Source organism: Phyllobates terribilis, unplaced genomic scaffold (assembly GCF_046119375.1).
Source record: "Phyllobates terribilis strain yellow unplaced genomic scaffold, ASM4611937v1 Scaffold_136__1_contigs__length_4911898, whole genome shotgun sequence".
Lineage (NCBI taxonomy): Eukaryota > Metazoa > Chordata > Amphibia > Anura > Dendrobatidae > Phyllobates > Phyllobates terribilis.
The window spans coordinates 864,432-891,954 of NW_027362896.1; the positions used below are offsets into that span (position 1 = coordinate 864,432).

The following is a 27,523-nucleotide window of genomic DNA, read 5'->3' on the forward strand; positions in this document are numbered from 1 at the left end:
TTCCCTATGTGGATCAGTCAATTCTGTGCACGGATATCCTATTTGAAAGGGACTTTTCCCTCTCTCTTATCTATGCTAATGGAAATGAGTATATGTATCTGTGGAGGGATGGTGGGCCCCTTTTCTTGCCATTGTTGTGCATATAATTATTGTCATAGGACACAGCTGTTCTTTCAGCCTATAACTACTGTGACATAGATGTACCTGCTGTGTTTGGTGCGCATGTGCTCTCTCTGGCCGCGTCCTGCGATATGCCTCTCCCTGTCTTCACTCACTCCTGCACTCCGTGGTCCGTACTAGGGGCCAGCCGGACCATGTGACTGCTTGAGTGATTGACGGGGGGGCGTGGCTGCCGCGGGGTGTGACCGCAGCGAGGGCACATGCGCCGCCCACTACACCACCATTGGTCCAGCAGGAGCACATGGGGCACGGTCCTTGCAGCTTAAAACCCAGGATGAAATATGTTGATAACCACGAACCCCTGAGGAAGCCATACGGCGAAAGCGCGCGTTCGGGGCTAGGCTGACGACCTGGTGTGGGCTTCACAGACATGGGTATGCATTGTTTCTGACTGTTTCTCTGACTCTCTACTTTTGGGGGGAGCTCCTCTTATATTCATGCTTTTATGGCATGCCTTACTAATGTAAGGTGCCCCAGCGAGGTAGTCGTGGGCGAGCTGTAGCCCCCTCTCGCTATGGCACCCTACAGACAGTACGTGTCCTCCCTCTGAAGTGTGGCTGTGTATGTGGTGCTCTTCACTTACTTCAAGCCATCCGATCGCGGCCGTTTCCAGGCATTTTTCTTCTGGGACCAGGGCAGCAATAATTTCAGAGGACACGAGGTTCTTAACCAGAACTTGGACTTTACTTGGGGAAGAGGAATATGTACAATATTTACAGGCAGATATAATGGATAAGGCCCGACAGGATATCATCTCTCTCACAGGTGCTGGTAACTCCTTCAGCCCTGGTTCCCTCTTTAAGCGAAGCATCTCTGTGACCCTAATCTCTGGCCCCAAGAGACTCTTCTGTACTGACAGTGACCTGGATCCGATATCTCTCCCCCACATCTTAGCCTGGAGTCCTATTTATCTTCCTCTGCTTCCTGCAGACTAGAAGTGCCCCGTGTCCTCACTTTGTTTGATGAGTTTCTCCGTCAGGCCAACAGGACTCGTGCTCTTGTGTGGGGAGACTTGCACCCTGGGATCCCACTGTCTGAGGGTACAGAGCTCCCGTCTACCCTAGCAGCCACTATAGTCAGGCTGTCTGAACAATTTGCTGTCCCAACTGGTACTGAAGAATCACTTCCTGATTCTGGAAACTAAACAGAGATTTTCCTAATGTGCCCACCCTCAGTGAGCTGTCATCACACAGCATTAACTCATCCCTGTCTGTAACACTGCTAGCAGACTCAACCTGACATCTGCACCCAGGACAGTGGCATCTTGTGGCTGTTTACAGGTACTGCAGCCCACAATGAATTATGCCAGGAACAAGCTGTATATCACTCAAGGCTTGATCCGGGCACTAAGTTCCCCCTCTACTCTACTGACTGGACCACTGAAGCTAACCCCTTAGCTTGGCCTACCACTGTTCAGAGAGGATTTACTAAGGGAACATTTTCCTTAACTACTTCAGTGCCTAGGGAAGGCTACATCCTTCCCCACTATTACACTAATACATTCTTTACTGGGGCTCCCATGTATAGGTACCTCACCTGTCATTAGTGGCACATTACTGCAGGGACTGTGATTATACAATCTACTGGGTAATCTATTGCATAGAGTTTTTGCATGGAATATTGAATGGATTACTACTATTATTATTCATTTTTCTTTGCGCAAGACACCTGCACTTTATGAACTCTTTGGGGAGATTATTATATGGACCTCTGCATGTAATATTGTATGGACTACCAATATATGTTAAATCCTCCCCTCCCTTTTTTTTTTCCTCTGCAAACGTGCCTGCTATAAGTACTGCTCCATTTTTGTCCTATTAATGCAGCTGATCTCTACGGCCTGTGTACGTGTTGTGCGCCTGGGCGCTTCAGCCTTCACTGGGTACCCATCTTTACATCTTAAACTGTATGTTAAATTATGTATGCAAGTTTTTTAAGAAATTGAATTGATAAAAATTATGTTTTTTATCGCTAAACTCAATGTCCTCCTCTTTTTTCTGCTATAATGTTATGAGTTGCTTAGCTTGAATTTAGGGCACTTGCCCGATACAAAACTAGTAATGCATGTTCTAGAACGGAAATATATGTGTAAAACAGTGGCAGTTGTAGCGGAAGAATCAGTCTTGTCTGAACCAGCGCTTCCAGTGAATGCTGTCATCCATTCAATTTCCTCTATTGCACTCAACATTAATAACAAAAATAGGGACTCTCATTGCTGCATTTCTATCAAGTTTCAAGTTGATTCTCAATGGATTTCTACCTCTACCCTAGTTGATTCAGGCGCAAGCAGAAATTTTATGGACATCTCTTTCGCAAAGGAACATGGGGTGAAAATTCAAAACAGACTTTCATCTATTATCATGGAAACTGTTGATGGATCTCCACTAAATTCGAAACCAGTGAATCGAGAGACTGAACCCTTAGAGATAGTTATGGAACCTAATCACCATGAGGTTTTATCTTTCCTACTAATCTCATCTCCACATTTTACAATAATTCTGGGGTTGCCATGGCTTCAGACTCAAAATCCCACAATCAATTGGGGAACCAAAGAAGTGATTTTTACCATCTACTGTACACTCCCCACAGGCTTCACCAAATAAAGGATCCTGAACAATCTTCTAAACTCAGGGGCGGACCTACCGCCCGTGCAGCCGGTTCATTGAACGGGGGCCCCCGAGGGAGAGGGGGCCCCTCCAGACTCCAGCAGGGCCGCCATCAGGGCATGACTGTCCTGACTCCAGCATGGGGCCCGGGCTGTTGGGGCCCCCTCGTAGCCCCGTTGGGGCCCCCCTCTTGTGCGTCTCCTCATGGGGCCACCCCTCAGGACCCCCCGCCGTCACATGACCGGAGATGTCCCTGCACTCAGCATGAGCCCCTGGCCCCATGCTGAGCGCAGGGACATCTCCGGTCATGTGACGGCGCCGGCACAATACTTACCCCTCCCCGTGCCTCCGCAGCGTCTTCCGCATCCTCTGACTGTGACATCTCAGGTCAGAGGGCGCGGTGATACACCGTGCGCGATCTCTCCTGAGCCGTCACAGCGGAAAGACGCGGGCGATGCTGGAGTCCGGATCAGCATCAGGTGAGAAGTGAGGTGAGTATTTGATTTTTTTTTTTTTTATGTATGGGGGCATGGGGCATTATATGGTGGGGGGAGAGTGGGCGTGACATCCTGCATGGGGCATTATATGGGGGTGTGTGACATACTGCATGGGGCATTATATGGGGGTGTGTGACATACTGCATGGGGCATTATAAGGGGGGAAGTGACATCCTGCATGGGGCATTGTAAGGGTGGGGTGACATCCTGCATGGGGCGTTATATGGGGGGGGTGACATCCTGCATGGGGCATTATATGGGGGTAGTGACATCCTGCATGGGGCATTATATGGCGGGGGTGACATCCTGCATGGGGCATTATAAGAGGGGGAGGGGGGAATTGACATCCTGCATGGGGTATTATATGGGGGTGGGGAGGAGTGTGACATCCTGCATGGGGCATTATAAGAGGGGGAGGGGGGAATTGACATCCTGCATGGGACATTATAAGGAGGGTGGGTGTGTTACATACTGCATGGGGCATTATATGGAGGGGGGGGTGTGACCTCCTGCATGGGGCATTATAAGGGAGGGGGTGGTCTGACATACTGCATTGAAAAGGGGGGAAGTGACATCCTGCAAGGGGCATTATATGGGGGGGAGAGGTGACATCCTGCATGGGGCATTTTATGGGGGGGTAGAGGTGACATCCTGCATAGGGCATTAAAAGGGGGGTGTCATCCTGCATGGGGCATTATAAGCGGGGAACAGCCTGCATGGAGCATTACATGGGGGCCAATATTCTGTATGGAGTGTTATATGGGGGACAGTATCCTGTATGGAGCGTTATATGGGGGCCAGTATTCTGTATGCAGTGTTATATGGGGACCAGTATCCTGTATGGAGCATTATATGGGGACCAGTATCCTGTATGGAGCATTATATGGGGACCAGTATTCTGTATGCAGTGTTATATGGGGACCAGTATCCTGTATGTAGTGTTATATGGGGTCGAGTATCCTGTATGGAGCATTATAAGGGGGTCAGTATCCTGTATGGAGCATTATATGTTGCCCATAATACTGTATGGAGGACTATACTGTCCGGTCTGCACTGTGCAATGTGAGGATTCGCCGGTTTCTGAGCTATTGTAGAATTTACAATAGATATCGCTCATGTAATGTAGTAAGTGAAATCCTTGGCCTTGTACTATATATATATATTTATCTGCGGTATCTGTGCATCATGAATCATGGTATGTGTTAAAGGGGCCCACTGAAACTCTTGTCGCCCAGGGCCCACAAAAACCTGGAGCCGGCCCTGGGGGTAAGTATAACAAGTTTTATTTTTTTTTTAATACAATTAATTAACTTGGAGTGGGGGGAATCAGAGATGCACGGGGGGGGGGGGGGGGGGCCTTCATGCCCCCTATGAAGGGCGGGGGGGGCCCCAAAAAATTCTTGCACAGGGGCCCACTACAGTCTGTGTCCGCCCCTGTCTAAACTACCATCTATTTTGTAAGGAATTTGTTGATGGAGGTGATAAGAAAAATGCAGATAAACTCCCTTCTCATCGGCCGTATGATTGTCCAATTGATCTATTGCCTGGAGCAGCAACACCCTTTGGAAGCATTTACCCACTAGCAGAGCAGGAATTAAAAACACTCAAGGAATACATCGATGAAAATGTAGCTAAAGGGTTTATTCGTCCATCTTCATCACCAGTAGGTACGCCTATATTTTTTGTCAAAAAGAAAGACGGTTCCTTAAGACTCTGCGTTGATTACACAGAATTGAATAAAATTACTGTAAAGAATCATTACTTTCTGCCTTTGATCCCGGAGTTGCTGGACAGAGTTCGTCATGCAAAGTTGTTATCTAGAAGGAGCAGCTCAACAAATTGTTGTTCTAACTGACCATCGTAACCTTGAATTTATCAGGTCTGCCAAATGTTTGTCCCCCCCCGCCGGGCTTGATGGAGCTCAACTTTGTTATCTTTTACAGACCTGGCTCCCGTAAGGTAAGGCTGATGCTTTATTTAGGATCTTCTCCAAAGACTCGCTGGAAGATATATTCGGGAATAACACATGAAACAGACTCAATTCTTCTACATCCACCAGATGATATATCTCTTACCTTTCAAAATAAAGTATGGAGTCATAAACATTGCATCTATGTTCCAGAAACTGTGAGACTTAAAGTATTAAAACTAATCCATGACTCCAAGTTAGCAGGACACAAAGGAATTGAAAAAACACAAGAACTTCTTTCTTGTTTCTTTTGGTGGTCCAATTGCCAAAAAGGTGTTAAACAATATGTATCTTCCTGTAGCACCTGTGCCATGTATAAAACTCCCGCATATCACCAATGGGATTATTGCAGCCTCTGAAAACGTCATTTTGTCCTTGGGGCTCTACACCTATGGACTTTATTGTGGAATTACCAGTTTCAAAAGGAAAGAGTTCAATCCTAGTAGTGGTGGACCGACTCACCAAAGCAGCACATTTATGTCCTGCTCTGGTTTACCATCTGCTAAAGAGACTGCTGATCTTATAATTCAATATGTGTTTAGTCTTCACGGGGTTCCAGACGAAGTAGTCTCTGATCGTGGAACACAATATACATCTAGTTTCTGGAAGAATTTTTGTGCAGCATTGGACATTGATGTCAGTTTATCTTCTGAATTCCATCCCCAATCTAATGGTCAGACTGAACGCACAAGCCAAACCTTAGAGCAATATCTCAGATGCTACATTTGTCATCTCCAGGATGACTGGGTAGATTTGCTTCCTATGGCAGAATTTTCATACAAGTCGCAAAATGCTTCGACCAAAGAAACACCGATCTTCGCAAATTCTGGGTACCATCCAAGTATCCTTCCTAAATTTTCCAAGAGAAACGCCTATCCCTACTGTCACTGACAGAATACAATCCCTGCAACAGAATCTGGAAATACTAAAAGACACTTTAAGAATTGCTAAGGAGAAATATTAGGAAACAGCAGATAGATCTCGCAGACCTTCTCCAAGCTTCCAAGTGGGTGATGAAGTTTGGCTTTCCACCAAGAATTTGAAACTCCATATGCCCTCACCAAAACTGGGTTAAAAATTTAGTGGTCCAAATAATTGGACAATTTAGCTCAGTAGCTTTCCGCCTTCAACTTCCCAGAACAATGAAGATACATCCAGTGTTCCATGTCTATTTACTGAAGCCATTTGTTCCAAATCCTTTTCCAGGGCGTCGTCTGCTTCCTGATCCTATTGAAGTGGATGGGCAAGAACATTACACCATTGAAAATTCTGAATTTCAGAATATTCAGAAACAAGCTGCAGTACTTAATAGAGCGGCAAAGGTACGGCCCTGAAGATAACTCCTAGGAATCTGTTGAAAATTTCAGTGTTCCTCGACTGCTTAAAGAGTTTCACAAAAAATACCCACATATATCAAGACAAGCATCATCCGGAGGCCGCTGTTGAAAGGGGGACTAATGTCAGGATTTCTGTTGACTTTCTACAGTTTTACCACTAGTGGCCGCTATTGTTCTTTTATAATTGTACTGCAGTTTCACTCCTTACCACTGGAGGCTGCTTTTGTGTTCTGCAATTGCCCTTTACCAAGATGGCGGATTCTGAATCTATGAAATCCATCTTGTTTCCCGTTCGGGCCTATTTAAAGCCGCACGGATCTCTCACTCATTGCTTGAGTATTGTGTCTAGCTGTTAGCCTAGTTTCAGGCTCCAGCTCCTGAACAGTCTTACCCAGACTGTTCTAATTCATCTATGGATTGTTTTCTGCAACTCCTTGCTATCTCCAAGAACTTCTACTAACAGTTGCTGTGCCTGCTTGTGATGCTTCAGCCACTAGTTTCTAGCAGTACTATGCCAGTATCGTAACACTAGGAGAGTCACTGGTAGAAAAGGATCTGGATTGTACTTGCAAAACACTCACTAAATCACAGCATTCAATATTAATCCAGGTCTTCTAAAGCCAGCAAGATATTCTCATGTATTAAGAGGAATGAACTCGCGAGACAGGAGTGTAACACTACTACATTACAAAGTGTTAGTGTAGCCTTATCTCTGATATATAGTTCAGTTCTGGGTATCAGTTTATAATAAGATGCCACTTTAAACACCACAGACAGTCCCAGTAATATTATTAGTAATGGATGGGGTAATATAGAGGTAACACTCGCCATGTCATCTGCCAGTGACAATTAGAGAGGCTGTAGCGCAAATAGCCTTAGTAATGTCAAAATGCAGCTTTTTGCTATTTGTGTTAAAGGGTTGGATATGGTCCCGGGAAACCTTAGAGTGTCATACACAGCTTTTCCAGGAAATTGGAGAGTTTGGAGTATTTTCATTTGTTAACTAATCAAATGAATTATGAATAGATAATTTTCACGTGTGGTATGTATAGATGACGGCCATATTGCTTCTATGGAATGTTCCTTGGGAAAAATATGACCCACATCAGAAATGAGGACTAAAACTGGCTTAGAATCAAATATTATAAGCCGTCTCCTTCTTATCTCAGACAAAGGGGGAGTGAGGGGTCTGATGAGACCCATTATAATATCTCTTCTACCGTATATCAAGGTCAGATCCCGAAGAACCACATGCGTATGGTCCTTCAATATCACAACTTTCAGTGGCATCTTCCCCGCAAATAAATCTCATGGTCCAGTCATGTAAGGTTTATTCATTCTTTTTTTGACTGTTTTAGGTATGACTTTTTGTTATTGCTCGATTTGTAACTTTTTTAAGCATTGTGCTTCTTTTGGATAATAAACTGAACATTTAGTAAGTTTGTTTTTCGTTTCTTTAACGTACCCACGATCTCGGGGAGAGAAAATAGCTTGGTTGTGTTACCTGGTAGCCAGAGTGCAAGCAGTGAACTGTTCAGGAGCTTGGGAAAGCTGGATGTGCATGTGTACCAGTGTCTTTCTCAGTAAAGGCATCTTTCTGGTGTTGTAAAATGGCGATTGGTGGTGGAAGTGTATGGTGCCCAGGGCAATAGCTGTGGGCAAGCTACGGCTTCTCCACGCCCTGGCACCTCACAAACAGTGTCCCAGTCCATATGTAGTGTGCTGTGAAGTTTGCTTTGCGATCAGATGTAGGCCAGAGGCCTTCGCTGTATCCACATTCTAAGGTCCAAGATCAGCCGCACACACATCAGGGGACAACCGGTTCATTATAACAAGTACAACTTTACTGGACAGTTCAGATACAACAGTCTATAACACGCAGTTTCGGGAACAGCACCCTCCAGTTACATCAACATAATACATTTCAAGCTTTTTCTTACGTTCAGCTCAGACTACCCTACGCTTGATCCTCCTGTTAGCCCCAGAGATTTCCCATCTGGCTCCACAGCACTCCCGAGATCTGTTACATTATTTCCCTCTCACATTTCCCAGTCCGGCTTCCTATGTATGGAAAGGATTAAGGCACACTTCTCAGTGCCTAGTTCGGGCCATAGGCCCTATATGTTACAGGAATTTTGGCAGAAAATTTGGTATGGCCTCATGCTGCCAGAACAACTTCGTGCCCCCAGCCCACTGCAGCTTGAACCTCAACTTGACACGAACCTCACACTTTCTCTAACTAAACCAGGAAGTAATTCCCCTTTTTGCTTGACCCACCCCCTCTAATGCTGGGCTGGTCGCAAACATTTAACTGTATCCTAACCTATACCTATATCTTGCACACTATTAGGCCCATCACCGCCTATCTGCTCTAATGTTCTTATCTATCACTAGCTAAGTCCTAAACTATGTTCTTCACTTTCCCTACCCCTGAGCTGAGTGTACCAAGTTACCTTATGCATCACCAATACAGTACCCACACAGCAGTATCAGCACCTATAACACTATGCATTTTACATTACACCATAAAAACACAATACAGCCGCATGTTAGCATTCACACTACAATTGTTGTCTTCAGGGGCCGTCTCTGTCACACCCTTACAGCAGCGTAAAGGGTGGTGTGCATGTGTGGCCCATCTGGGGGGGTGCGCTTAGCGCACTGTTGGCCCATTGCCATAGATGAGTGAACGAATGAGTGGAAGCAGAGTCCCCCTTTGCGGATACATCCGAGGAATGCGTGTTGTGATTGAGTGGAGTTTGTGACAAACTGGTGGCAGCGGTAGTGGTTTTCATGACATGAACTAATGGAAAATTTGCTCATCTTTATTTCTTAATCATCATTTAGTGCTGAAAATAATTTCTCTTTCTCTTCTAAAACTTTGACTTTAATTTAACTGTAACTGTTGGATTTTTTTTTCCCTTGTAAAATTTGCCAATAAAATTATTTTAATAAATAAGGTAATTGCTATATCCCTATGTCAGAAAAATATTAAGAAAATATTAAGAATTTCTCCCTCCCAGACCCCTCTTCATCCTCCCGTTCTCTATAGTATTTGGCATAGGAGAGGAGCTGGCACTCCACGCAGCTGTCCCCATGCAAATTAAGCCCACACAGGAGAAATAGCTTGTAGATAAATGCTTGCACAAAGGGTGCTACCAAACCCAATTAACACAGGCTAGCGATAACTCTACATCTAGGTGAGAAGGTTGTATTCCCAGAGCTTTAAAGGGAATTCAACAGAAATCTTTAGCCGGGCCGGCGCACACACGGAATATGGAATATCTAAAGTTCTATACCTCCCATAATAACGGGACCTATATTTTTTAGTGACAGGGTCAGCCAAGGAACAATATGCTTATTTTTCAGTAGCTGTGAGCCCCTCCGGGGAGCGGTAACGCAAAAGTAACAAAATAGCAGACCGCAACTATATCATGTGTGGAAAGGCAAATTCATAATGGAAATTATGGCGTCGTTTGCAAGCTTCTGCTATCAACGAGCAATAAGTTATCCCAGAAGTTAGCGATTTTAATAAAAATGCGAAGGCTGGAGCTCAGCCCACATGATGTCAACACAGGGGGTGTGTGAGCCGGCCCCCCCCTTCGGCATAAAAGACCCCACTGAGGATGGATCAGGATGGATCAGGATTCATTGCCAGTGGGTACAGAGACTATAAGCAACAGATCCCGTTCGATAACGGTCAAGTCAATAAGTGGGGTGACCCCACAGCTATACTGAATCATCTCTATGATGATATATTAAATCTTCTTTAATCCTTATTATTTTGTGTAACTGCATATGTATTGTATTGTCTCCATTTGTAAAATCGTGTTTATTTTTCATAAACACTGCCTCCCTTTTGGATTTCTTATAAAAATGTCTTGTTTCTTTTGCTCTGTAATCGTTACCTCCCCCGAAGCCATATGCTACCCTGCTACCAGAACACAGGCGTCCGACCAGGCCTGTATTATATTTCAAACTCGGTTGGTGGTGGCAGCGAATGATAATAAGTGGGTTATCGTGAAGCTGGCAGTGACCGTACTGGGCGCATACACATATTCTATGTGTTGGGATCCGGAGGTGTGTACGCCATACGCTCACTGGGTGCTTGCCGATACCTACGTAGTGAGTTATCGGGGTCGTGCGCTCGCGAAATCCCTGCTCAATCCTGACAACGTGACGACAGCGGTGGTATATTGTTTGATCTCCCCGGTGTCGTCCCTGTCGTTCCCTGACAAATTGGTGGCAGCAGTGGGATATTGTGTGATCTTCCCGGTGTTGTCTCTGACACCCTACATGAATTTTTAGATAGTGAAGAAGATATGATTCCCGAACATAATGTTTCACACATTCTGAACATTAAAATGGTTTCTTCCCTGTATGAGTTCTCTGATGTGCAACAAGTTTTGACTTCCAACCATAACATTTCCCACATTCTAGACATGAATATGGTTTCTCTCCAGTGTGAGTTCTTTGATGTTTAAGAAGATCTGATTTGTAGATAAAACATTTCCCACATTCCGGACATGAATATGGCTTCTCTCCTGTGTGAATTCTTTGATGTTTACGAAGATCTGGTTTCTGGATAAAACATTTCCCACATTCTGAACACGAATATGGCCTCTCCCCTGTGTGACTTCTGTAATGTGTAAGCAAATTTGACGTATGGTAAAAACATTTCCCACATTCTGAACAAGAAAATGGCTTCTCCCCTGTGTGAATTCGCTGATGCATAATGAAATGTGATTTCTGGTTGAAACATTTCCCACATTCTGAACATGAATATGGCTTCTCTCCTGTGTGAATTCGTTGATGTTTAAGAAGACCTGGTCTCTGGATAAAACATTTCCCACATTCTGAACATGAATATGGCTTCTCCCCTGTGTGACTTCTGTAATGTGTATGTAAATTTGACTTACGGTTAAAACATTTCCCACATTCTGAACATGAAAACGGCTTTTCTCCTGTGTGAATTCTCTGATGTGTAAGCAATTTAGATTTATGTTCAAAACATTTCCCACATTCTGAACAGGAAAATGGTTTCTTCTCTGTGGGAATTATTTGATGTTCGACATCCCTTCTCTGGCTTTCATTTTGCTTAACAGTCTGTGATGAATCCAAGTAGATGACGGACTGAGAAGGCTCAGATGATTGATTTTTGCTCTGAAGGGCTGGAGGTATAGCTGGAATAATGGCACGCTTTTCATGGGTATCTGGTTTGACATCACAGTCATCTGCCAAGAATAAATCTGATTATATTATTTTTCAATATCAATGCCTTATATTTTATAACATTTCTCTATACAAATCAAAGTATAATGAAACTATGACCTAAGACAGTGGTGAGCCACCTGTGCACAAATCCCATGGTACTGAATCCCTAACGTGCCATCGACGAACATAATACATACAGGCAGAAACGTTCAAGAAAATAAAGGGAGGATCAAAAATAAGCTTTATTACATTACAATCTACAGCAACAGATAAAAATACACGTCATAAAAACAGGTAAGATGGGGTATTCACATCTCCGAGAAACTATAACAATATGTAGTAGGTGTAATAAAAATAATATAAGCAAATATCTCCAATTGGAAATGTAGTATAGTTCTTCTGATGTTGCTTACCCCATTTGCAGGCCATTGCAGTAGCTTAGGTATCCATGGTTACTACCACTAGCAACTAAGTTACTGCAATACTGTGCACATGGGGTAAGCGACATTGAGAATCAGGAGAACTATACTACATTTCTAATATTTCTATTATTACACCTACTATATTTTGGGATAGGATTTTGAAGATGGGAATACCTCTTTAAGGCTTTATCCTTAGGACTTATCCAGATGCCCCATTCCATTGTCTTGTGATTACATTTATCCCTCTTGAATGGCTTTTTGTGTTTTTATATGATTTCAATTGTGATTAATAAAGTGTATTTTTAATCTCTATATTGTCTCACATTTATCTATATACAGTGTGACAAAGTCACTGACAAAGTACTGGAGGGGAGATATGTTTCAATGAGGCTATTAGTGTCAGTGATTTGAAACCTAGAAGCTTTTCTCCAGCACACTATGTGTTGAGAGGGGTTAATCTGCCATTTTAGAGGGCTGGGGTTTTTTGTGACTAAATAGCAGGTGGGAGGTCATTCACCATATCTCCACCCCAGGGTGTGGTCTGGGATATAAATAATTAGCATTTGGAATCATTAGCTGTTCAGTGTGTCTGAAGAGGCCAACTCCAGGGAGGCACTAGTGTGTTGCTAAACTTAACTGGGTGTTTTTGCTAACCTTGAGCGTATTGACTGTGCTATATACTTTATTTTGTTTTCCCATCATGCCAGAAGGGCAGTATTTGTTTTGATAGACTTTACATTGGTTTATGCTATTCTTGAACAAATCACTGAAAGTTTTAAAGAGACAGCATTCCTGTGTCTACCTCCATGTGCAGATGAGTGAGCCGATCTACCACAGGTGGTGTTTCGAATGTGGGCAACGTTCCAGGAACACATGTAACGGCTGTGGACAAAACCGCATGTCCTGGGTAAAGGCGGCTATAAGCCAGGAAACGATGACAGACCGCATGGAGGAGCTTATCAAGCACCTGGTCCAGGTCCAACAACAGTAGCATCAACAGTTACAGCAAGTAAATCAACAGAAGCAGTTGGCACAACAGGAAACAAACTGTTGGTGCAAAAGCTCCAACAGCAGCAGCGACAGAAACAGGAGGTGCTTATGCGGTAGATGGAACTCCTCGCAGAGATCATTTGTGGGAGGCCAGCGGCCCCTCCCCCAAGACCAGGTGATGACTCATACATCCGGCAAGCGGTAAGACGAGCCATGGAAAAGATGAACCCAGGGAATGATGTGGAGACATTTTTGACTGTTTTTGAAAGGGTAGCAGAGTGTGAAAAGCTGCCACCGGAGCAGTGGGTGGAGATGCTGGCCCCCTAGCTAACTGGCGAGCCCCAAAAGGCTTATTATGACCTGGCATTACAGGATGCACAGGAGTATGCCAAATTAAAAATGTTTCAATTATGGCACGCACTGGAGTGACCCTGTTGGTCAGAGCACAAAGGGTCCACAACTGGGCATATTATGGTGATAAAACCCCTTGCTCCCAAATGTTTGATCTACTGCATCTTGTACAGAAATGGCTGCAGCCGGAGTCCTTCACTCCAGCCCAGATGGTCAAGCGGGTCGTCATGGACAGAATTGTTCACTCTCCTCCTAGGCCGGTGCAGACCTGGGTTGACAAGGGAGACCCCGGGAATGTGGACGACTTGGTTGGCTAAGTGGAGAGGTACCAGGTGGTCGAGAGGTCCCTAAGGAAGCCGGGAAATGTTGCATCCCCATACTGGGGTACCCCCGAAAGAGCCTGAATCTCAAAAGAGGGGTGGTAGAGCCACAACTGGGGGGAGTCCAAGTTCCCAAGGGGTTACTGAGGGGTTGGCCAAAGGATCCTGGGAAAGACTTGCTCTGCTGGAGATGTCACGGTCCCAGACAGATAGCCACCCGTTACTCTATGTCCTCCGAGCAGATGGACTGAAGCCTAGGGAGGTGCTGTTTGTACAATGCCTATCCCACATGCACTGTGAACTATCAGCCCAGTGAGGGACCACAGGCAATAAATGGGGTACTGGTGTCGGGACTCTTGGACTCAAAGAGTTTGGTGACCCTGGCAAGGGCCACACTTCCCCAGCAATTAATCCCCGGAAAACACGTGGGAATCCATTGTAATCATGGGACGCCAAGGACTACCCCGTTGCCAGAGTGACTATAAAAACTAACTGTGGGCCTGAGTCCCATGAGGTCGGGGTGGTTAAGGATCTGCTAAACCCGGTATTAATAGGGTGGAACTTTAGCCTGTTCTGGGACTTATGGCGGAAAGCAGGGGTACCAAGTGACTCAGACAGGAGCCAGTTCCACCATGATGACTCCCCATCGCAGTCGGAGGCAGATGAGTTCTCCCTGTGTGTCCCTGCTGGTGACGAGGACAAGACAGTGACCCAAGAGGCCTAGATTCCCGAGTTTGGTATTTCTAGGGGGAATTTTGGTACTGCTCAAATGCAGAATCTTACATTGAAAGGTGCATTCGATAATGTGACAGGCTCATTCTCATATCTTGGGTGGGCATCTGGGAGTAGAAAAAATTCAAGAGCTGTTCCTGCAGAGGTTCTACTGGCCTGGATGTCACCGAGACATTGTTAATTTCTGCCGATCCTGCCCTACCTGTCAGCTAACTGAACAAGTATCCCACTTCCGCAGCCTCCTAGTGCCATTGCCCATTATGGAGGTCCATTTGACCGAATTGCCATGGACCTTGTCGTGCCCCTGGCTAAGTCCGCCAGGGGGCACTAATACATCCTAGTGGTGATGGACTATGCAACACGGTAGCCGGAGGCAGTACCACTGAGAAACTCCTCTGCCAGGAGTATAGCTCAAGAGCTAGTACATATTTTCTCCTGGAAAGGCTTGCCAAAGGAGATCCTGACAGACCAAGGAACTCCTTTTATGTGATGAGGGAGTTGTGTAAGACTCTCCAGACTACGTAACACAACTCAGGACATCCGTGTACCATCCGAAGATGGACGGACTGGTGGAGAGGTTCAATAAAACCCTAAAGTCCATGCTTAAGAAGGTCGTGGAGAAGGATGTCTGGGACTGAGATTGCCTACTTATCTACCTGCTATTCTCAATTAGGGAAGTTCCCCAGGCCTCTACGAGGTTCTCATCGTTTGAGCCGCTATACGGACGGCACCCTTGGGACTAATGGAAATTGCAAAGGAGACCTGGGAAGCCGAGGTAACACTCCACAAGAGCGTTATCAAGCATGTGGCCCAAACGAAGGACCGGATTGCGAAGGTGATGCTGATTGTGAGGGAGAGCCTCCTTCAATCCCAAGAGGCCCAAGCAAGGGTCTACAATCGGTCAGCGAGACAGACAATTTAGCCTTGGAGACCGGGTGTTGGTGTTGATCCCCACGGTGGAAAGTAAGTTCCTGGCCAAGCGACATGGGCTATACGAGGTGGTTGAAAAGTTGAGTGACGTCAAAACCAAGGTCCACCAACCAGGGAAAAGAAAGCCATACCAGGTATACCATATTAACCTGCTCAAACTGTGGCGAGACAGGGAACTGATGGAAGTTATGCGTCTGGGGGCCAATCCTGAAGCGAAGGTCGAGGATGTCATAGTGTCAGAGACACTGTCACTGGCCCAGAAACAGCAGTGCTAAGAAATGATTCCGCAGAACCGAAACCTGTTTTCAGGGTTGCCAGAATGTACGCAAGTTGTGGAGCATGAAACCCTTATGGAACCGCATGTGCGGGTGAATCTAAAACCATATTGGATTCCCAAAGCCTGCCGCAAGTTGATCTCGAAGGAGGTGATGAAAATGTTAAGCCTTGGCGTCAGAGGAATCAAAGAGTGGCTTGTCCAGCCCTATTGTCCTAGTGCTGAAAGCTGATTGAGAGTGTTGCTTTTGCAATGATTACAGGAAGCTAAAGGAGGTTTCCAAGTTTGACACGTATCCCATGCCCTGCGTGGATGGACTCATTGAAAGGCTAGGACCAGCCAGATACATCACCACCCTGGATCTAACAAAAGGGTACTGCCAAATTCTCCTGTCCTTAAGTGCCAAGGAGAAGACGGCCTTCTATACACCTGACGGGTGCTTTTAGTACACCAGGATACCGTTGAGTCTGCAGGGAGCCCCAGCTCTCTTCCAGAGGGCCATGGACTAGGTCCTAGCCGCTCATAAAAAGTACGCTGCAGCTTATCTGGATAACATTGTGATCTTCAGCCCGGATTAGGAAAGTCACCTGCAGAAGGTCCAATCGGTACTGGATGCGCTGAGGTTTGGTTTACTATAAACCAAAAGAAGTGCGCCATACGAAAAGAAAAGGTGAAATACTTGGGCTACATAGTCGGAAGGGGCGAAATCAAACCACAAGTAAATAAAGTAGAGGCAATCCAGAATTGACTGTAACTGGTCATAAAACAGGTGGGGTGTTTCTCAGAATTGGGAGATACTATCGGTGATTTATGCCGAATTTCACCATGAAAGCCGCACCCCTGATCAACCTTCTTAAGGGCACGAAGAAGTCAATGGCGTTCCAAGAATTGAAGCTAACCCTGTGTAAGAAGCTGGTCTTGATCGCACCTGACTTCAGTAAGGAATTTGTTTTCCAGAAGAACGCCTCAGATGTCGGGTTAGGAGCCGTGATGTCCCAATAAATAAACGGGGAGGAATATCCCATCCTGTACTAAAGCAGAAAACTTTTTGTAAGTGAGAAAAACTAAGCCATTGTGGGAAAAGAGTGCCTGGCCATCAAATGGGCAATTGACACTCTGAGGTATTACCTGTTAAGCTGGAAGTTCAGGCTAAAGTCAGATCATGCGCCCCTGAGATGGATGAGGGAAAGAAAGGGGAAAAATGCCTGGGTGGCTAGGTGGTTTCTAGCCCTCCAGGACTTTAGTTTTCATGTGGAGCACAGGCCCGGGAAGCTACACGGTAATGAAGATGCCCTGTCCAGACTTCCCTGTTTGGTGACTAAAGGTACCAAAACCCTCGGCTTTGGGAAAAGGGGGGTGGGGGGATTAGTGATGAAGTCACTGGCAAAGTACTGGAGGGAAGGTATCTTTCACTGAGGCTATTAGCTTCAGTGATTTGAAACCTAGAAGTTTTTCTCCAGCACACTATGTGTTGAGAAGGGTTAATCGGCCATTTTAAAGTGCTAGGATTTTTGTGAACGACCATAGAGTGGGTGGGAGGTCGTTTACCATATCTTCACCCCAGGATGTGGTCTGGGATATAAATAGCTAGCCTGTTGAACCATGTGTTGTTCAGTGTATCTGGAGAGGCCCTCGTATGTTGCTAAGCTTAACTGGGTGTTGTGCTAACCCTGAGTGGGTGGATCCCCGTAGGCCTATGCAATACATTTTCTTTTGTTTTCCAGTTATGCCACAAGGGCTGTGTTTATTTTGATGGACTTCACATTGGTTTATGCTGTGCTTGAATAAACCACTGAAAGTTTTAAAGAGACAGCGTTCCGGTGTCTATCTCCATGTGAAGCTGAGTGAGCTGATCTACCACAACAGTCATGGCCCAAAGTGTTGGCACTCTTGAAATTGTTCCAGAAAATGAAGTGTTTCTCCCAGGAAATTATTGCAATAACACATGTTTATTTCCTTTGTGTGTATTGGAACAACGCAAAAAAAAATAAAAATGTAATGTTCTTGTATTGGCATGCTCCTGCACTGTCACTTTTCTAATCAGCCTTCGCAACATAGTCCATGGTAGCGCAGGTGGAGATGCTGCGCTAAATTCACAGGGTCACTTAGTTCATTGTGTATGTGCCAAAGTAACAAAGCTGTTATTAGCAATTTTTAGTTAAGCTGTTACCTGGTTTTGACTAGATAGTTACCGGACCCTACTTCTAAACCCTTTCCTGATCTGCCTACATACTTATTGTTGACCTCAAAACGGTTTGGTTTCTCACTTGACTGTCCTTCTCGGACGTGTACTGCTGCTAGATATTGACCTTGCCTTGCTTCTCCAGCCTAGGCCACGGCCCCACTATCAGTATTTGGTCAGTATTTTTTCTCAGGAGTGGGAGCCAAAACCAGGAGTGGGTGATAAATGCAGAATTGGTGACTTGTTTCTACCATACCTTTTCTCTGATTGTTCCTCACCTGGTTTTGGCTCCCACTTAGATGTCCACCTGCCTGACTTCTGTGTGGGACCGAGCTCTCTTCTTGACATTCAGCTGTAATCTGGCAACTCACAACTACATTACAATTGGAGACATGGTGCCTTTCTGCAGCAAATAAAATCCCATTTCATCAATGAACCTTTGCTGCCAAAATGCGTTAATCAAAAAAGGTGTAAAAAAAGGTGGTTTTTTTGTTATGCATCAAATCTATCTGCAAGTAAAATGCACGTCAATTACTTGTGTGATCAAACTCATAATATAATGACCACAGGATCTGTGACTTCTCTGCATTTAGTGGTCACTACTCACCTGGGTGGTCATATGTAGGAATCTCCTCTTTACACCGCTCATCACCCCTCACATATGTCTCTGTAGTATTAATATGGGTCAGATCTTCACCCTGAAACAAATATTGTAAAAGTCACAGACAGATGAGAAGTCACATCTATGGTCAGCTCTAATCCTGCCATCTCCACCGTTCTCATTACACAAGTATAAAACATATAATACTGGTGGATAAAACAAGACTGAGCACAAGACCTTCACAGCCGTCTACACATCATAGAGGAGATCTCATGACACCTTCTCTCCATCTACCTGATGATCCTGAGGAACATTGGGATCTTCTTGTTTACAGTCCTGTGGAAGAAGAGGACGGGGACATCTCTCTGGTGTTGTCCTCTTACTGGATAGATCTGGAGGAAACACATACAGGGACTGAATTCATTGTTTACATACAGATAATTATAGGCCGTGTGTATTTAGTCCTCTCTATTACCTGGTGATGTGAGGGGCTGGGGAACCTCCATCATGACGTCCTTGTACAGATCTTTATGTCCTTCTAAATACTCCCACTCCTCCATGGAGAAATAGACGCCGACATCCTGACACCTTATAGGAACCTGACACATACAATGATACCGTCATCCCCCCGATCCCTTCATAGCGTTACTGTATAATGTCCCAGCATTCCCAGCAGTGTCACCTCTCCAGTCAGCAGCTCAATCATCTTGTAGGTGAGTTCTAGGATCTTCTGGTCATTGATGTCCTCATGTATCAGGGGGTGAGGTGGAGGCCCCGTGATTGGGCTCAGGGGTCTTCCCCATCCCTCAGACACAGGGTCCTGACAGCGCCCACTAGAGGTCTTCTTCACTACTGTGTAATCCTGGTTATGGAGAGACACATTAATAAATCTCCCTCCAGACATTTCCAGAGTCCTCACCTCTCCAGTTCTGTCCATCTGTTATTCCCATAGATAAGAATGATGTAATGTGACGTCATCAGAATCTCTCACCTCTCCAGTAAGCCGGAAGAGGATCTCTAGGGTGAGGTGGAATATCCTCTCCGCCATCTTCTTCTTGTCCTTCTCCATCCACTAAGGTTAAATTTTCTAGAAGATGGAAGATAATGATGAACAACTCGCTGTTCACACGTTCAGTTTTTTCAGCTTCTTTTAACCCCTTCAGGTGGAAACAGTTAGAAGAAGTGACCTAAAACAGCAGATAATACCCCAAAGTCCTGTCAGGCGGGGGCGCTCTGCTCTAAGGCCGGAGACGGGTGTTATAGTGAGGTCACAGGACTCCGTCTGTTATTAGGCCGACCTCCACCTGCAGAGCCGCCACCACACATATGGCTGCTCTGTGCGCACAGGACCTGTGATGAGGTCACAGGAGGGGAGGAGTCAGGGGTCACATGATCAGGGGCCTCAGTGGATGCAGGACTCTGCTGTGCTGGTTGTCATGGTGCTGGATGAGCTGAAGTTTATGTGTGGGGTCAGGAGGGGTTTACAGTGTGGATGTAGCAGAGCCGCGTGTGTACGAGGCGTACGGAGCAGAGCCGCGTGTGTGCGAGGTGTACGGAGCGGAGCCGTGTGTGTACGAGGTGTACGGAGCAGAGCCGCGTGTGTACGGAGCGGAGCCGCGTGTGTACGAGGAGTATTGCTCTAGTGCACATAGTACTAAGAGGCTTGTTTTGTGCTTTTGTACCAGGGTTTTAGGGGCAGCCTGAGAGATAGAGGGGTCTGGCTTCCCACATACCCACCCCTGGGTGTGGTCCATAGGGTAAAATGGAGTCTGTTTGTTTTGACACATGGTCTGTGTGTGTGGAGGTAAGAAGGCCTCCTGTGTGTCATCTCCAAACTGGACTGTCTCTAAAGTGCCATTGTTGCAACTGTTTACTTTGTTTTGCCTCCATTGAAAGGCCGTTTATTCTCCTATGCTTGTGATGTGGTTTATGAAGAACCAATAACCCAAGAAGGACATATAAATGGAAACAGTTCCCGTGTTACTTCACCATGCACCAAAGTGAGTAGCATTCCCACAATTGGTGTTAGAAGTGCGGGCAGCGTTCCCAGGGAACACGTGTGACCACTACAAAGGTACTGCATGCCCTGGGTGAAGGCGGCCATAAGCTAGCAAATAACATCAGATAGCATGGAGAACCTAGTGAAACATCTGGTACAAGCTCAGCTGTAGCAGCAGTACCGACAACAGCTGGCGCAACAGAAGACAAATAAGCTGCTTATGCAACAGAGGTTCGTGGCATGATGGCAGCTTCGACTCCAAGGTCAGCTGATGATGTCTCCATCCAGAAGGCAGTAAGGAGAGCCCTGCAGAAAATGACCAAGGGTGATGACATACAGTTCTTTTTGACCATTTTTGAAAGGGTCGCCGAGAGGGAGAAACTGTAGCCAGAGCAATGGGCGGAAGTGCTGGTGCCATACTTAACGGGGGAGCTACTATGGAAGGCCTACTATGACTTAGCCTTAAAAGATGAGCTTGAGAGTGACAATGTCAGGGAACAACGGGTCCACCGCTGGGCATATCACAGTGAGAAACCCCCTCGCTACCAAATGTTTGATTTGCTGAACCACGTCCAAAAATGGTTGCAGGCAAAGTCCTCTACCCCTGCGCAGATGGTAGAGCGAGTGGTAATGTACCGGTTTGTGCACTCCTTTCCGAGGCCAATACAGACTTGGGTTGCCTAGGGTGATCCCCGGAATGCCGATAACCTGGTTAGACTGTTCAATAGATATCAGGGGATCGATGGTTCCTTGGGGAGGCAACCTACTCCACACTGGGGGTCCCAACAGGGGGCGGAGACCCAAAAAGGGGTGGGGTGTCCAAGGTTGAAAGGCTCAGTGCAGGTTATGCCAAAGGTCCCAGCTGGCAATATTATATGCTGGAAATGTCAAGCCCAGGCCATATAGCCCCCTGTAGTCCCCTGACCTCCGAGCAGATGGACTGTAGCCTGGGTCGCCACTGTTCATACTATGTGTATCCAGATTGCAGTGCAAACTTTCCACACAACAAGGGGCCACAAGCTTGTCCTGTAATGGAGAATGGTCGGCAAGTGGCTGGACTGCTAGGCTCAGGAAGTTTGGTGACCCTCGTGAGGGCCACATTTCCTCTCCAGCTTATCCCTGGGAAGAAGGTTGACGTCAATTGCTTTCTCGAGGATGCTAAAGACTATCCAGTGGCCAGAGTGGACATTGAAATGCACCCAGATACTGAGTCCCATGAGATTGGCATGGTCTAGGACTTACTGCATCCCATTATTATAGGTCAGGACTTGTTTGTTTTGGGACTTTTGGGGGAGGGCGACAGTGCTCGATTAAGAGATGGGTCGCCCCTAAAGAACTGTCACCATACTCAGAGTCTGACAGGTTTCCCTTCTATGTCCTTGTGGGGGATGACGAGGTAGTGACCCTTGGGGCTAACATATCAGATTTTAGGGGTGACCGGCTAAAATGTTGGGTCTGCCCAGGATTGGGAGCTAACTCTAAAGGAGGAATTCAATAATGTAACCGTCTTAAATGGTATAGTGCAAGAGCCAGGGGCTGACACCAAGTTTCCCTATTTTATGTTGAGTGGGGACTTATTGTACAGGGTTACTAAGGTCAGAGAGGAAATAGTAGAGCAATTGTTGGTACCATGACCATGTAGACGGAGGATGATGAACATGGTCCATTCACATGTCTTAAATTTTAGTAGTGAATCCCTCATTACAACATCATGCGGCAGAGAGATCCATAGTCTCACTGCTCTTACAGTAAAGAATCCGCGTCTGTGATTATGATTAAACCTTCTTTCCTCCAGACGTAGAAGATGCCTCCTTGTCCCCGTCTCTGGCCTCAGAGTAAAAAGATCAGTAGAAAGGTCTTTGTACTGTCCCCTCATATACTTGTACATAGTGTAAGGCAGCGCTAGTCATCATACTGGGGGACACTCGCTGTACCGGGACAATTAAGGCACAAATGCAATGTCTTTCCAGTTTTCTCAATGCTGCAGTTTATTGTTTATCATAAACTGCTTATCACACAGTCCAACTTAGTATATCACCGGCATGTACATATAATATCCACTAGCCTCAAGTGGCAGACAGGCCCACTTGGCTCCAGTTACAGCCTTCAGCGAGGTAATAGCATAAATGGCCACATTAAGCAGTGTTTTTACCTTTGACGGGTTTTGGCTGCTTAAGTCCGTTTGGTTTGCCACCACTGTGGCTTTGCAGCTTCCCAGATGGGGGGGTCTCTAGCCCTCATTCCCTCAAAGGTTACTGGAATGTTTCACACACACACATCCAGACTTCGCTTTCCAGGACTCTTGCATTCCAAGCCGGCTTTCCCTCCAATGCCACTGGCATCTACACACAGGATCCAGCCTCGACCTTTCAGGCTGCCAGGCTTCATGCTAACGGTGTCCCACACGGCTACAGGCCTCATGCCTTTCACTCTGTCTCAAGACTACCAGGGTTTATATATCCTGTAGCACACATACATACACAGACAGGACCTTAGCTGATGTCACAGTCATGTGTTCAGACCTTCTGTGTGCAAAAGGACCTGTGTGATGTCACAGTCATGTGACCAGTCAGCTGAGGGGGAGTTACCTGGTCGGCCAAAACATACCCTGGACCATACAGTAATGCCAAGCAAGGCGCTACATTACAATAGTAATAAGATCACCCCTAAGCCTTCGTTATACCAAAGTAAATAACCCTAAGGCTATGTGCCCACGATGCAGAAATGCTCAGGATTTTTGAAGAAGTCGGCCCAGTTCTCCAGGAATCCAAACCCCTCCTTCCTACCCCAATTACTGAGCCACTTATTTTTCTCCCTAATCTCCCCTTTCCTCTCTGGCGTGGCACATGGTTCAGGCAGTATTTCAGAGAATACCACCTTGGAGGTCCTTGCTTTAAGCTTGCAGCCTAATTCCCTGAAATCATCTTTAAGGACCTTCCATCTACCTCTAACTTTGTCATTTGTGCCAATGTGCACCATGACTGCTGGGTCCTCACCAGCCCCTCCCAGTAATCTGTCAACCCGATCAGCGATGTGCCGGACTTGAGCAACAGGTAGGCAGCACACTATTCGACGATCCCAGTCTTTGTGAGAGATTGCCCTATCTGTTCCCCTAATTATTGAGTCCCCCACTACCAGCACCTGCCTGGCCTGCCCTGCTCTCCTATTTTTCCCCTTACTGGAGCTGACACACCTTGAGGGAATTGCCATGGACTTTGTCCATCCCCACGTTAAATCTGCTTGTGGGCATAAATACATATTAGTCATCTTTGACTATGCTACGTGGTGCCCTGAAGCGGTTCCCCTGAGAAACTCCTCTGTGAAAAGTATAGCGAGTTGGTACACGTTTTTTCCTGGACCGGATTACCGGGGGAGATCCAGCCTTTATGAGTAAGGTGATGAGGCCCTGCAAATTACACAACTGAATACATCCGTGTACCATCCCAGATGGACGGCCTTGTTGAAAGGTTAAATAAAACATTGAAGAGTATGCTTAAGAAGGTCATAGAGAAGGACGGTCAAGACTGGGACTATCTCCTCCCGTATCTGTTGTTTTCTATCCAGTAGGTTCCACAAGCCTAAACTGGATTCCTCTCCATTTGAACTTCTATATGGCCGACATCCAAGGGGTCTCCTTGACATAGCGAAGGATTCCTGGGAAGCCGAAGTCATGCCCCACCGGAGCGTCATCGAGCATGTCACCCAAATGCAGGAGAGGATTGTGAAGTTGAAGCTCATCATAAATGGACATCTCGTCCATGCACAAGAGGCTCAATCTAGGGTCTACAACTGCTCAGCCAGGAAGAGGGACTGAGTCCTCGTACTAATTCCCACAGTAGAACGTAAGTTCTTGGCCAAATGGCAAGATCCCTATGAGGTGGTGGAGAAGCTTGGTGAAGGGAACTACAAGGTTCATCACAGATCTACCTCTCTGGACCTGATATCAACTCCTTACTAACCAGAATCCCATAATGTCTGTCGGCTATTTCATCTTTCTTCTCTGCTAGATTCCTAAAACTTAATATGGATAAATCCAAATTCATCATCTTTCCACCATCTCACTCAACCCCCCCACCTGACCTATCTATCAAAGTCAATGGCTACCCACTCTTCCTAGTCCTGCAAGCTCACTGCCTCGGGGTAACCCTTGACTCTAATCTCTCCTTCAAACCTCATATCCAAGCCCTTTCCACTAGTGATGAGCGAGCACTATAATGCTCGGGTACTCATTGTTCGAGTTGAGCAAATTGGAATGCTCAAGCGCTCAGACTGAGTAACGAGCCTAGTGTAAGTCTATGGGAAACTCGAGCATTTTTCCGGCGGCTCCCCCCAGCGGTCTGCAAAGGGCCTAAAAATTGCCCAAATCGATGGGAACAGTGCTCAAATGACATGGGAACAGCATGGGGAAGAACCCTGGAAGAATTTCTGACTCCCAGGTCACTGCTGTCAACAACCTTGTCAGAGGTATTACGCCACTTTTACAGACTCACAATAAAGCATCCAAAAACGAAACCAAAATGAATTTTCCTGAGAAATATGTTAAGGAACATCCTTTCCAGGGTAATGACTTGTATATAAGGCAAAATAAATAACCAAAAACAAAAATGCTCCTCCTCACCTTGGGCTATGTTCACACTTAGCATTTTTCATGCTTGTTTGCACTTTTGCATTGCTTTCAACCAAGACAAATGCATTCACCGGGAAATGTAATTTTAAAACCTTATCTGGCCATGTGGTGTGTGACACATCATCAGACAAATCCTGTTTCATTTATGATGGAGGGACTCTGAAAGTCACGAAGACTATTTTTATAGGGCCATCAGGCAGCCCTTACTATTCTTAAACGGCCAGCAGTCGGCTATGCTTTGTAGTTCCCATTATTAATGAGTGGGTCTCCTATACTGTTATTCCGTATGCAGTGACTGCAAGGTTTGCCAAAAATTTGGAAGCAACCTAATACCCCTTTGAAGAGACATAGAGGAGGGTCTCAGTAAAAATAATGTTCCCACTATAAAGGAGTGGGTCTCCTATAGTGGTAATGCCCATGTTGTGACTGCAAGGGCTGCCAAAATTTGGGAAAAACCCCACTAACAATTTAAAGACACATACAGCTGGGCCACAGTAACAACATGTTTGCATTAGAAAGGAGAGGGTCTGCCATTCAGTTATAGGGTATGCAGTGAGCCCAAGGCTGCCAAAATTTAGAAAAACCCTACTAACAATTTAAAGACACATACAGCTGTGCCACAGTAACGAGTACAACATGTTCCCATTAGAAAGGAGAGGGTCTGCTATTCAGTTATAGGGTATGCAGTGAAGCAATGGCTGCCAAAAATTTGAAGGAACTCCGATGCCCCTTGCAAGAGAAGTAGATATGTTGATATGGTACATGTGGTGGTGATATGTTGGTGGAGGATGATGCGGAGGAGGAGGACAAGAGCAAATAGACAAAATCAGGAAGTATATACCCATGTCTGGGTGTGAAGACAGAGGTGCATGGGAATAGAGTTAGACCTCCCAAAAAAAAAGACACTGTATTTGAGTTTATGTTACGCTGCTATCATTCGGTGGTGTTGAGAAGTCTGGCCCAATCCAACCCTTGTTCATTTTTATAAGAGTCAGCATGTCAGCATTTTCAGTTGACTGGTGAATGCACCTGTCGGTTATAATTCCACCAGTAGCACTAAAAACCCGCTCTGACAAAATGCTAGTGGCAGGGCAGGCCAGGACCTCCAAGTTGGAGAGAGCCAGTTCATGCCACGTGTCCAGCTTGGTTACCCAATAATTATAAGGCACAGAGGAATCTTCTGAAACTTTTCCTTCCTTGGGAGAATACCCCACGCCTCAGGGCCTGTGGGAGGGTCTGAGAAACTGTCCCAGAACTTTGATAGTGCTCCCCTGCCTCTGCTGGATTGCATTTGTGTCTCTCTTGCCTGTACTCCTTGGTTGTCCAACGAACTGTGACCTCTGCCGCCAGCGTTTTCAGATGGGAATTTTTTAAATAATTCCTCACAAGGGCCTTCTCGTACTGCCCCATTTTATTAGGCCTGTCCTGCAGGGGAATAAGAGACAGAAAGTACTCCTTGTAGTATGGGTCTAGAAGTGTCACCAACCAGTAATGACTGTCACCCAAAATTTGGACTACGCGAGGGTTACGGGAAAGGCAGCGTAACATAAACTCAGCCATGTGTGCCAGACTGCAAAGAGGCAAGACTTCTGTATTCTCACCAAAAGGACGACTGACCATGCTCTCCTCCTCATCCTCTTCCTCCCTGTCCTCAGGCCATCCACACTGAACAGACGGTATGACAGTTATGCAGGTAGTACCGTCTATAGCGCAGGAAACTAACTACTGTTCTTCCTCTTCTTCCTCATTGTCACCCAATCCACGTTGGGATGAGATGAGACTGGACTGTGTGCAATCACCCTGTATGGTTCCTTGCTCCATCTCATCGTGCTCTACCTGCAATGCATCCACTTTAATTGTGAGCAGAGAGCATTTCAGAAGACAGAGAAGCGGGATGGTGATGCTAATAATGGCGTCATCGCCGCTCACCATCTTGGTGGAGTCCTCAAGTTTTAGAGGATGGTACAAATGTCTGACATCCATGTCCACTCCTGAAGTCTTATCTGTGGAGTCTGACCTGAATACCGATAGCCTTGTGATGCTGGTAGTCAACAACTGCCCTCTTCTGCTCACAAATCCTTCCCAACATCTGCAATTTACAGTTCAAATGCGTGGGGACATCGCAGATCAGTCGGTGGGTTGGAAGCTACAAACGCTGCTGAAGCATGGCAAGGGCGGCGGAAGCTGTAGCTGACTTTCTAAAATGGATACACAGGAAGCGTACTTTGACAAGCAGATCCGACAGATCCGGGTAGGTTTTGAGAAATCGCTGAAACACGAGGTTAAGAACAT

General features: G+C 46.0%; 1 pseudogene; it reads right to left on the minus strand.

Annotated features, from left to right (window-relative positions):
* Positions 1 to 19,968, minus strand: part of LOC141204939 (uncharacterized) — a 163,045-nt pseudogene extending 143,077 nt beyond the window's left edge.
* Between the last annotated feature and the right edge of the window lie 7,555 nt (positions 19,969 to 27,523).